The following is a 12,945-nucleotide window of genomic DNA, read 5'->3' on the forward strand; positions in this document are numbered from 1 at the left end:
AGAAGAAGAAGAAGAAGAAGAAGAAGAAGAAGAAGAAGAAGGAGAAGGAGAAGGAGAAGGAGGAGGAGAGGAGAAGGAGGAGGGGAGGAAGAGGAGGAGGATGAGAAAGAGGAGGAAAAACAATCCCTACTCAGGCTTACATTTTAATTGGGGATATAGCAAGAACATATAAGCATAAAGAGAATAAATTTTAAAAGATTAAAATATGAGGTAGTTAGGGAACAAGGGAACTAGAAGTTGGGGGAATCAGAAAAGGTCTCATGCTTGAACTGGGTCTTAAAGAAAAAAGATGATATGAGGTAGACACCACGAGGGGGTGCATTGTAGGCAGAGGAGACAGCCAGGGCAAAGGCACAGAGTCTACAAACAGAGAAGGCCACCATGTCATTCAGAAAGGGAGTAATACATAACAAGGTAAAAAAATAGGTTGAGACCATGTTATAGAGAAATTTAACTATTTATATGTAGGACTAGATCAGGGGTTCTCAACCTGGGGGGCCATGGTTTAAATATGTGTGTGTATATATGCAAGTATATGTGTATATATATATATATGTATATATATATATATGTTTTATATATATACATAAAGAGAGAACTATATTTCAATGTAACTCATTTCCTTTTCAATCCTATGTCTTATATATTTTTTCCTATGTCTTATATATTTTTAAAATCATGTTGCAGAGTTCATAATTTTCACCAGACTGCCAAAGTGGTCTATAACACATCAAAAAAAATGTTAAGAACATCTATTCAAGCAGTAATAGGGAGCCACTGGAGTTTTTTTGAGTTAGAGGAGCAACACAGTCACATCAGTGCTTAAGGAAAATACATTGGCAGTTGTGTGGAAGACATAGACTGAAACAGGAAGACACTTGAAGCAGGGGAACCAATTAGGAGACTATTGTCATAATCTAAGTAAGAGGTGATGAGGGTCTGAAGGAATGTGGGAACCATATAAGTGGAGAGAAAGAGCCAGATGCAAGAGATGCTAGAGAGTCAGAAATGGCAAGATTTGGCTACCAACTGAATACGTGGAGTGTGGCAGATCGAGGAGCCAAGATAGCTCTGAGCCTAGGTGATCAGAAAGGTGGTGGTACCTTGGACAGAAACCAGGAAGTGTGGAATAGGGGAGGGGTCAAAGAAAAATGCTTTTTCTAAGAAGTTGACACTGAAGATAACCTTGAGATCTGAGATCTGGGGAACATGGAGAAGCAAAGGACTGCTAATGTTGCTAATGGAGTTGGAAACTAATGGTTAATTCTACATGAGCTGGGCTGGTAGTAGAGGGAGGAATGGGTAGGGATAGTCTTAAGGATGAACTCTATGATATTGGAAACACACCAGAGGCTGTGACTTAGTGAACAGACTCTCATCCCAAACCAGTAGGCTTATATTGGGGGTGACATCATGCAATAATTTCCTCCCTATCACCAATTTATAACTGACCCAGTTTGTCTCCTGAAAAGTAGTGACTATAATGAGCACCAGTGAGCAGTGGTCAAAAGCAAATGGACTTCCCGAAACTTGCTAGAGTGTCTGCACAGTGAAGAAAAAAAAAAAGCTTGAGTCCAAGTTAATTAGAATGCAATTAAATTGGGGCTCCTTGGCAGATGCCCCTTTGCTCTCATCATCTGCTCGGCATTCAGTGTGGTGCCCTGGAACAGACGGTGAGGCCTCAGCTGAGACACCTGCAGGTGGGGAGGGCTTGGTCTGTCTCTGTTCAAAGACATGCACCAATACACCTTGGGTGGTTGGGCAAAATGGCGGGAGAGGAAAAAAGACAGAATAAGGCTCTTAGCTGCTTCTGGAGCAGAGGAGGAAATGGTGATGGCAATAGCTACCAAATGCCATTTAACGTGTTAGGTCAGAAATACAGGAACACATGGGATTGGGGGAATAATGGAACATCAAAGATGGAAGGAAACTGAAAAAAAAGATATACCTCGAAAGGACATATTTGCTATGAGATGTGTATTTTTTCCCAATTTTATATCAAGCTCTCTCCACATACTGTATTGTATATAATATATGTGTGTATAATATGTATACATATATATTATACACACACAGAGTTATCTTGTATATACAAAATAGCAATAACCTAGACAGGGCAGTAGCAGGTAACAGAATCACAGAGTTTCAAAGTTGGAAAGGACCTTAAAAGCCATGTAGTTCATTGACTACTCTCTCAAAGAAAAAATTTTACAGCATATTCAACAAGCCTTTTTTTGCTTGAAAACACCCAGTGAAGAGGGAGACCACTTGCCTGCCGAGGCAGCCCATTCTACTTTCGGATAAGGGCCATCTGCTGAGGAATTAGGAAATTCCTTCCTTTAATTAGGAAGTGTTTCCTGTCATCAAGCTTAAATTAGCCTCTTTACAAATTTCATCTATGGCTTCTCATTCAGCTTTCTGAGGTAAAATAGAATCAGTCTGAACCTTCTATTTGACAGACCTTCCCATACTTGAAGATAGCTATCGTCCCCCTGGATCTTCAATCCTCAGATGGTTTGAACTTATGATGAAAGGATCGAACTAATCCAACCCTCTCATTTTACAAATATGGAGCTAAAACTCAGAAAGGGGCAGTTTCTTCTCCAGTTTCACATTGATGGTAAACTGTAGAGTCAAAAGTTGAACCCAGCTCCTCTGACCTCCAAATCTCACATTCTTTGATTGCAGTCTATATGCCAAATACCTCCGCTATTCTTATCTCTCTCCTCTGGCAATCCAACTCATCAATGCCAGGGTAGAGAACAGCAGAATTATCACCAGCTTAAACCTTGTTCCTCTTTTAATGTGTCCTAAAATGGCAGTAGGGTTTTTGTTTGTTTTTTGTTTTTGGGGGGGGTGTTGTTGTTTGGTTAACTATATCACATGATTGACTCATATTGAGCTTGTAGTCTACCTAAATTCTCAGATCCTCGTCAGATAAACTTGTCTAACTCTGCCTCCTCCATGTTGTGCTTGTGAGGTCATTTTTTTCTTAGATCTGGCCCACTTTCAGAGCTTGTTGAGAACTTTTTGGATCCTGAATCGATCTTTCTACTTGACACACATTCCCGTGCTTACTATTTACTCTTCCTTGGTTCATATAGTCTGAAAATGTGTCAAGTATGCAACCTATGTTTTCATGTAAGTAACTGATAAGATGTTAAAAGGCACAAAGCCAAATACAGATCCCTAGGGCACTCCCCAAAAACTTCCTTCCAAACTGACATTAGATTATTAATGGATTCTCCAGGTAACTTGGAGGTAAAGAGAGAAAATGGACTTGGAATTAGGAAGACCCTATTTGAAACCTTGCTTCAGATACTTTGCTAGCTGTTTGACGCTAGGCAAGTTCTTTAACCTCTTTTGGACTCAGTTTCTTCATCTGTAAAATGGAGATAATAATACCTTCTAGGATTGTTGTATCAGATGAGATAACAGATGTAAATTGCTCTGTAAATCTGAAAGCACTATATGAAAGCTAGCCATCATTATTGTTACCCTTTAGCTTCAGCCTTTTAGACAGTTCCAAAATCTTCTAATTCTATTATCATCTAGCCCAGTAGTTCTCAAAGTATACTCTGAGGACTCTCAAAAGTCCTAGAGATCACTTCAGGGGGTCTGTAAGGTCAAAACAATTTTCATAATAATACTAAGATATATTTGACTATTAATAAACTCTTACCTTTTCCAACTACATATCTCCAGGGTAAGGTTTTCTTCATATACTTCAGTCAAAGCAGATATAAGAATCCAGCTGTCTTTCATGAAACCCAACATTAAAGAGATATACAAAAATATGTAGAACAAGACCATTATCACTAAATGTTTTCTTAAAATGTAGGGGTTTTTAGCCCCAAAGGGTATTATTTATGTTAACATGTAAGGGATTTGAGTTGAAAATCATCATCATCATCACCACCACCACTGCCACCACCACCATCCTCATCATCATCATACCATTACAAGGCATAATAGTCACCGTGACATATTGGATATAAGACTGACCTCAGAGTCAGAAAGACTCAGCTGGGTTCAAGTTCAAGTTCTACCCTGACACATATGGGACCTTGGACAATTCACTCTCAGTGCCCCCAATCAACTTCTTAAGGCTGTGAGTAGGTGAGAAATTGCTGACCTACATGTACTAAAGGGATTTCTTCACTAGTAGTTCCATATATCAAAAAAAAAAAAGCATGGATCCAGACCAAAATAAAAATAAACATCACCATCAAACAAATACATACATATGTGTATGTATATATACATACATATATATGTGTATGTATACCTATGTGTGTGATAGGAAACTGTTCTTTCCTTTTCTCTGAAATTCCTCATGACATATACACAAATGTCTCTGAGCATAGCTGGTACTATATTCATGGTGCTGACTAATCCTGAGAACTGGTTTGTTAGCTACCTTCCACTACAAGAACCGTAAGACTTTTCCACTTTCACATACCATCCTATCTTATTTATCATCTGCATATCCTAATGAGTATGGAAGGCCAAAGATAGAAAGGTGGAGGCTTATCAAAGACACACTGAGTCCCCAGGCTACCTCTAACTGTTATATAAAATCCCTCTGTTTCATGGTTTTTCATTCTTTTTGAAAAGTGAGGATGAATTAAATCATTTCCAAGACTGGAAAAATCTATAACAGGCAACCCATCACATGTGAACCAGCAACTGAGAAGTATACTCTAGCAGAGTAATGTATTTGTCTCTGGTTCAAGTACTGACGTAACACCTCTCTTCAGTCTGGGGTGGGTTCCTATGGCTCCAGTTTTCCTGGTCTGGAGATTACCTCTCGGCAGGACCCTTGCAGTCTGTACCAGATGACTTCAATAACATCTCATTGGGTCTAAAACTTGTCCATTTCCCCAGCTGGTTTGGTGGAATGGAGACAAAAAACATGGATCTGAGTCCTGACTCTTCAACATAGGATCAGTGCAACCTTGGGCAAGACATTTAGCCTCAATTTCCTTTGTTAAGTGATGAAACCGGACTAAGCAACCTCTCATGTGTCTTCTTTCCCTAAATCTATATATAATCCTAGGATCCCTCATTCCCCTGGTTGAGCCTAATGTATTAGTCTCTCACTAGACAGTGGAAGGGTTGAGTTTCAGCAAAAGGTCAATGGATATTTACTTCTCAGGCATTTGTGAAGTCAAATTAAATCTTTTCAAAGACTCAACTATTTCTTCCCCAAATTTACCATAGTCTCTTACTTACTGTTGCTCCAAACAGCAGCTAATGTGTCTCTGAAACTAATGAGGGCTAACATCCATAATTCATTTGGGAGGGAGGCAGCTTTCCTAAGTTATGCACTCAGAGCAGTTATACTATCCCAATGCAACCCATTATGGCATCATTAGCAAGAAAATAGCATTCTAGGTATTAATAATTGTAATAATTTTATAATAAACCTGTTTTACAAAATGAAAAATCTCTCCATGGATCATATTAAAGGTGCCACTTGGCCGGAACTGGTTGGCTGCTGGTGTGAATAAAATGTCTTGAACAGATGCCAGCCCTAAACATCCTTCCCTTAGCCACACCTGACAACGGAAGCTTCCCTTTCTTCAAATGTAGATTTATCATCCTACATGGACCTTAAGTCATCTCATGATTTATAGTTTTTAAATCTCTCTCTGTTGGAATACTTTAAGTTTCAGAAGTAGGGAAGAAAGCAGTACCCTTTTAACTAGGATTCCCTACCAAGGTGCATAGACCCTAGTTAAAAGAATCATCTTAGATTGTTACCAGAGGAGAACAGTGAAGATTCAATTCATTGCAACCATATTCACTGAGCACTTACTATGCTTGATGATGAAGGAACTGAGGAATATGAATAGTTAAAGGAAATGGAAAAGGCCAAGACATAATTAATTGCATTCTTAAAACAGAAGGAACATATATAATATAATAGATATATTGGAAATATAATGTTATAATGGGCTAAAAATCCAATCTCAAATCTGAGAAGACATGGATACAAACCCTGCCTTTGGCACATACTGGCTATGTGACTTTATTCAAGTCACTTAATAATTCACTAAGAATTTAAGGTATAGAGAAGGTTATCACCTGCATTGAGAAAGGAATTTTTCTCACCTGGGAGTTCTGTATAGTAAGAACATCACAAGTTCAGTTCCCATCCCTATGTCTTCAAATATAACAAATGCAATTCAATATTTATTTAGTAGCTACTACATATAAGATGAGAAGCAGCTTGGCATAGTATGTGGAAGGCTAGCCTCAGAGGCCAAAAGATATGAGTTTTAGTCCTCTCTCTGATACATATTGGCTTCATGATCTGGACAAGACCTTCAACCTTTCAATTTGCCAGGCAACTTTAAATTCCAGGTAAGTTATTCATGTGACTAGTACTCCTCAGTTTAATGAAATCATAGGTCCAGATACATGCCCTTCTTTCCCCCTCCCCCCAACAAAAAAGGAGAAGGCGCTCTGATGGACACTAAGGATACAAAAATAATGTGGAAAATATTGTGGATAATAGCTTTCATAAACAAAAGTGTCATTATTGATCCTATATCAATGGAGTATGTGCTTTCAGCTACTTTTCCAGTTCGTAGGAATAGCTTTGTCCTCCTTAGGACAACCAATCCATTTGCATAATAGTCAGCCAAAGTTAGAAATATATCCTGTGGATGTGACAAAGATTCTACCTGTAGTTTTGACCCCTGTAACAACAGTCTAGCCAACCAAGTTAAATGCCCCAACCCAAACAGTAGAACAATTTTAGCGATTCTTCCCAATAGAGTGGTAGAAAATAGGCTTACCATGAAAGGGTAAGGATTTAGTATTAAACAAGGGGTTGGGGTGGGGAGGAGAGAAAGAATACAAATATATCTACCATGTTTCCCCGATAATAAGACACTGTCTTATTATTTTTTTTGGAAAGAAAAACACCAGAGGGCTTATTTTCAGGGGAGGGCTTATGTTGTCCTGCCTCAGCTCTCCTCCGCGGCACTGCTCTCAATGGCACCAGCAAGCAAATCACTGGGGAAGAACAGGATGACGTGCTCACTGCTGCAGCTCTGATTGGATGCAGCTTGGAGTGCGGCGTGCGTTTCACCGGGGGGGGGGGCAGCGGTGAATACAGAGGGTACCGTAATGTAGCGTGTAGCGCAGGGGATCACCTTCACTACAGTAGCAATCTCAATAGGGCTTATTTTCGGGGAGGGCTTATTTTAGAGGAATCTTACACAGTAAGGGGAGGGCTTATTTTCAGGATAGGTCTTATTATCGGGGAAACACGGTAAGGGGACTTTAGGAGAAGAGAGTTGAGTGATTCCGTTTCTTAGGAGTCTTTAAGGCCAAAGCAAATACTCATCTGTATGGCTCAACTGGGTTTTCCTTACCAGAAGCAGGTAGATGCACTACATGGATCATCTGTCACTAAAAGCCAGCTTCTCCTACCATAGGAGAGAAGGCCATAGTTGAAGGTATTTGGTGGGCCAGGGTGTCCCCTTCTCCTTCAGCACCGTAGGTCCCAAAGCAGATGTCTACAGAAGGCACAGATGGCATGCTATGAGGAAGGAAGTAGCAGTCAACAGCAGCTTCCTACAAAGGTGATAATGATGTACTTTCCAGTGCTGTACTCCATGACAGCCGGCTCTGACTCCCAGTCCAATGAAGCTCAAAGGACTTCTTTACAGGTGACAGGACCGGCTGAAGCCTGCTTCCCCCAACCTCCCTCTCCTCTCTAGAGATCTTGCTCTCGGTAGCTTGACATTTCCATAATGCATTTGGCATAACTGAGATTCCTCTGGTTCCTGTCCCTGACCCTGGTGGCGTCTGCTTTATCCTGAATCTTCTTTTGCTCTGACGGAACTTGCTTCTCATCAAAACTTGGTTCACCGAGTTCAGCAGGGGACAGATACTCACAAGGCCAAGGTTCTGAACTGTTGACTTGGCTCCTAATTTGTGGGGAAGCCACAGCACAACAGAAAGAACACTGACTTTGAATTCAGAGGATGTGAATTAAAATCCCAATGAAAACTAAGTTCTCTCTGGGACTCATTTGCAAAATGAAAGTGTTATCTTAGGTGGCCTTGAAGTTTACTTCAAAATTTAAATATATGATACCATGACTTTCTAACTGTCAAAATTCAATAATCTTAACCCTTAAATTCAAATCTTAGCCTTGCTTCCTTATTATTTGTATAACCTGCAAGTAAGTCATTTGACATTTCAATTTACTCTTCTGGAAAATAAAGACTAGATCTAGATCTCCACAATCCCTCCCAATTCAAAATCTTATGATTCCCACTTTTCCCTCTTCTTCCCAATTCTCTTTCCTAATCTAAACATATCATTCCCATCTCTCCTCACACACACACACACACACATGCATGCATGCACACATACACACACACACATATGCACCCTAGAACAAGAGAAATGGAGTCCAGTCAGACAAGAGGAAGCAATACTATAACACTGAATTCAATTCAATTCAATTCAGTGACCAATTAGTGAGCACCTACTATCTGCAGGGAGCTGTGCTGAGGGAAAGGACAAACAAAACTTAAATAAGACATAGTTTCTGCCCTTATGACACTTTACAGTTTGGGTGGGTAGAGACAGGAAAGCAAGGAAGATAAATATACAGAAGTGCCTACAAACTTCAGAGTGTGTGTAGCAAGCACCCCAAGCATCCTCAGGGTTTGCTGCCACCACAGGTTCTTGGATCTGCTTTGATAAAGGAAAGTAACTCAAAATGGGTTAACAAGCTTACTTTAATCAGTCAAACATATATCATTTACCTCGTTCAGGGGAAAAAGGTCAGCACCCTGAACTTCAAAGTATACAGGCAGAATTATCAAGTCAGAGAAACAGATCAAGTAGACAGATTTCCAAACTGTCCAACCATTACATCCATACCAAATCAACATCTGGGTTTTTCAAAGCCGGGGGGCTCTGGACAATGGCTTCCCAGAATCCACATCAAATGACAGAACACTTCTCAAGTGAGCCCCAAAACAAAGCCTCACATCAGGGCTTATATAGCCTTCTCCTGGCTCAGAGAATGTAACAACCTTTTGGACCCACTGGCCAATCAAAAAGTATCTACTGAAAAATAAGCCTCCTACCCCAGGCTCCAGGTGCACTTTAGCCCAGGGGCAGGGAGGATCTTTTAATGTACATTCCCATTACAGTGTGATATAAATGTTAGCTAGTTGAGGGCCCATGAATGTGGAACACTGCATTAATGTTGGATGTCATTGATATGTTGGCAAATTTTGTGGAATTGCTTTGTCTCTCTGTCTCTCACTTTCTCTCTCTGTCTCTCTGTCTCTGTCTCTCTGTCTCTTTGTCTCTCTCTCTCTGTCTCTCTCTCTCTCTGTCTCTCTGTCCCTCTGTCTTTATATCTGTCTGTTACTTTATATATGTCTGTCTGTTTGTCTCACTTTCTTTCTGTGTGTGTGTGTGTGTCTCTCTCTGTCTCTACACACACACACACTAGCAAAGGAAGAAAATTTGGGAAATTAATGTGAAGTCAAAAGATAATAGTTCTAAAGAAATATGAGCTATTAAAATTTTTTTTGGTTGTTGTTGTTAATAAAAGGGACTACTTTCATCCTTCAAAAGTCAAAAGAACCAACAAAGGGGAATTCTAGCCTGGATAGGATTCTGGACAACAAAGAGAAACTGTTTGCTGAGGTAGAAATGATGGGAACCTGTTATGGGGAAGGGGGGGGGTGGTGATGGTGGTGGTGGTGAATGACAGTTCCAGTTTAGCATTTCTGATAGATAAGAATTTAACCAAGCATAGCCTGACCCACACTTTTGATTGAAGAAAGCTGATTTCAAAGGGTTTAGATGAAGAATTAAAAGAATATTATAAACTAAAATAATGTAGGTAAGCCAGGCCAAGAGGCCCAAAAGAGTGAAATTCTTAGGTGACATGAATAAAACCATTCTGACATGGGGAATAAGGGGAGGTGTCTAAAGTCACAGATGTGGTAGAGGTAACCCCACAACTAACAGATTTTTTTAATTAAATTTTACATTTATTATTAGCTTACATCATTTATTTCCACAAGATTTTGAATTACAAATTTTCTCCCCATCTTTCCCCTATCCACCACCCCAAAAGAACAATCCCACTGCATACACCCTCCCCCAATCTGCACTCTCCTATATCCTCCCACATCCCCCCTCCATCTTTACTGTAGGGCAAGATGGATCTCTATACCCCAGTGCCTGTATATCTTACTTCCCAGTTGCATGTAAAAAAAAATAATGATTTTGCACACACACACACACACACACACACACACACACACACACACACACATATATATATATATATATATATATAACATGATTTTAAAACATTGAATTCCAGTGTCTTTCCCTTGCTCCCTCATCACCCACCCTTATTGGGAAGGTAAGCAATTCAATATAGGTTGTATATATGTAGCTACGCAAAACATTTCCATAGTGGATATATTGTAAAAGATTGACTATATTTCCCTCCATCCTATCCCATCCCCAACTTGTTCTATTTTCTACTTTGCCCCTGTACCTTTTCAAAAATGTGTGCTTCCAACTTCCCTCCCCCCACAACCTGCCCTCCCCTCCATCATCTCCCCCTCTCATCCCGTTCTCCCCTACTCTCCTGTAGGGCAAGATACCCTGTTTAGTTTATATGTTGTTCCCTCCCTAAGCCAAATTCAATGACAGTAAAGTTGACCTATTCCCTTTTTCCTTCCTGTTCTTCCCTCCATTGTAACAGTTTTCCCTTGCCTCTTCTATATGAGATAATTTACCCCATTTTGTCTCTCCCCATCTCCTCTCATTATATTCCTCTCTCACCTCTAAACTTCACCTTTTAAGTATCATCCCTTCCTATTTAATTGGTCCTTTGCCTTCTATGTATAACTTTACATATGTATACACACACTCACATATATATTCATATGCCCATATACCCTCCTATATAGACATATGTATGTATGTCTACATACATATATACACACATATTTATATTCTCTTCATCTATTCTCACACTGAGAAAAGTTTCATAAGTACAATTACCTTTTTTCCATGTACTAATATAAATAGTTCAACTTTGATAAGTTCCTTATGATTTCTTTTCTCTGTTTACCTTCTCATGCTTCTCTTACTTCTTGTATCTGAATGTCAAATTTTCTATTCAACTGGTTTTTTTTTTCATCAAGAATGCTTGAAAGTCTTCTGTTCCACTGAATGACCATATTTTCCCCTGAAATATTATACTCAGTTTTGCTAGGTTGGTGATTCTTGGCTTTAATCCCAGCTTCTTTGACATCCTTAATATCATATTCCAAGCCCTTTGATCCCTCAGTGTAGAAGCTGCCAGATTCTGTGTTATCCTGATTGTGTTTCCACAATGTTCAAATTGTTTCTTCTTGGCTGCTTGTAATATTTTCTCCTTGATTTGGGAACTCCAGAACCTGGCTATAATATTCCTAGAAGTTTTCTTTTTGGCATCTTTTTCAAGAGGTGATCAGTGGATTCTTTCAACCTCTATTTTGCCCTCTGGTTCTAAAACATCAGGGCAATTTTCCTTGAGAATTTCTTGAAGGATGATTTCTAGGTTCTTTTTTTGATCATGGCTTTCAGGTAGTCCAATAATTTTTAGATTATCTCTCCTGGATTGATTTTCCAGGTCAGTGGTTTTTCCAATGAGATATTTCACATTTCCTTCTGTTTTTTCATTTGTTTGGATCTGTTTAATAGTATTGATTTCTCATAAAGTCACTAGCTTCCATTTGCTCCAATCAAATCCTGAAGGAAGGATTCTCTTCAGTGAGCTTTTGAGATTCTTTTTCCATCTGACAAATTAAGATTTTTAAGGCATTCTCTTTCCTCATTGGCTTTTTGAGCCTCTTTTGCCATTTGAGCTAGTCTATTTTTTAAGATGTTACTTTCTTCAGTCAGGTTGTTGACTCTCTTTTCATGATTTTCTTGCATCCTCATTTCTCTCCCCAATTTTTCCTCTACTTCTCGTATTTGGTTTTTTAAAATCCCTCTTAAGCTCCTCTATGGCCTGTAACTAGTTTATTTTTTTTTGGAAGCTTTTGGTGCAAGAGTTCTGACTTAGTTGTCTTACTGCCATTCCATGTTTTGATCCTTTTTTTCCCCAAAAAAAGGAATCCATAGTCAAAGCTTGCTTTGCTTCCTCATGTTGCCACTCAATTGCTTGACTTTTGAGCTTTTTGCCACAGTAGAACTCTGTTTCTAGAGAGGAGAGCTTTATCCAAAATCGCTGTGAAAACAGCTGCTGGAGCTATTAGTTGGCTGCCCTCTCTGAAACCTCCACTGGTTCTGGCACTCTGGTCATGCACCCCAGGACCTCCATCCTAGACAGCAATCTAGATCCAAGAAGGTTAAAGCAACAGCAATTAGCCCTCAGAATAGTGGCTTGCTCCCCCTACAATCTGCAGGCCAGGAGCTCTGAAGGAGCCACATAGTAGCAGCCACTGTGCCTCAGCCACTTCTACCTCCCGGGGCAGAGGCCGGACTGCATTCCCAGACCCCCTGTTCCCAAGTCCACTGACCTCTCACTTTGTCTTTGGCATTTATGGGTTGATAATTTTGGAAACTGCCACAGCTACTGGTGATCCACTCTCCCGACATCCCCCCAGATGTGGCCGGTCGAGCCGCCCTGGGGCTAAAACCATGGACTCACACAGGGCTGGGCTCTGCTCCCAGCATGCTGTAACAGACTCTTCCTGCCAGCCTGCCAGGCTATCTTCAGTGGGAAGTTTGTTTCTCTCTGTCACTTTGTGGGTTCTGTAGCACTCAAATTTGTTTAGAGTCATTTTTATAGGTATTTGAGGTGGTTATGGGGGAGTGCAGGGAGTTTTCATGCTTCTACACTGCCATCTTGGCTCCTGCCCCCAACAGATTTTTAAAGGACATGTA

This window comes from Petaurus breviceps, unplaced genomic scaffold (genome assembly GCF_028583685.1).
Source record: "Petaurus breviceps papuanus isolate PSGF00001 unplaced genomic scaffold, PetGlider_PUasm1.0 91133, whole genome shotgun sequence".
In the NCBI taxonomy this organism is placed as follows: Eukaryota; Metazoa; Chordata; class Mammalia; order Diprotodontia; family Petauridae; genus Petaurus; species Petaurus breviceps.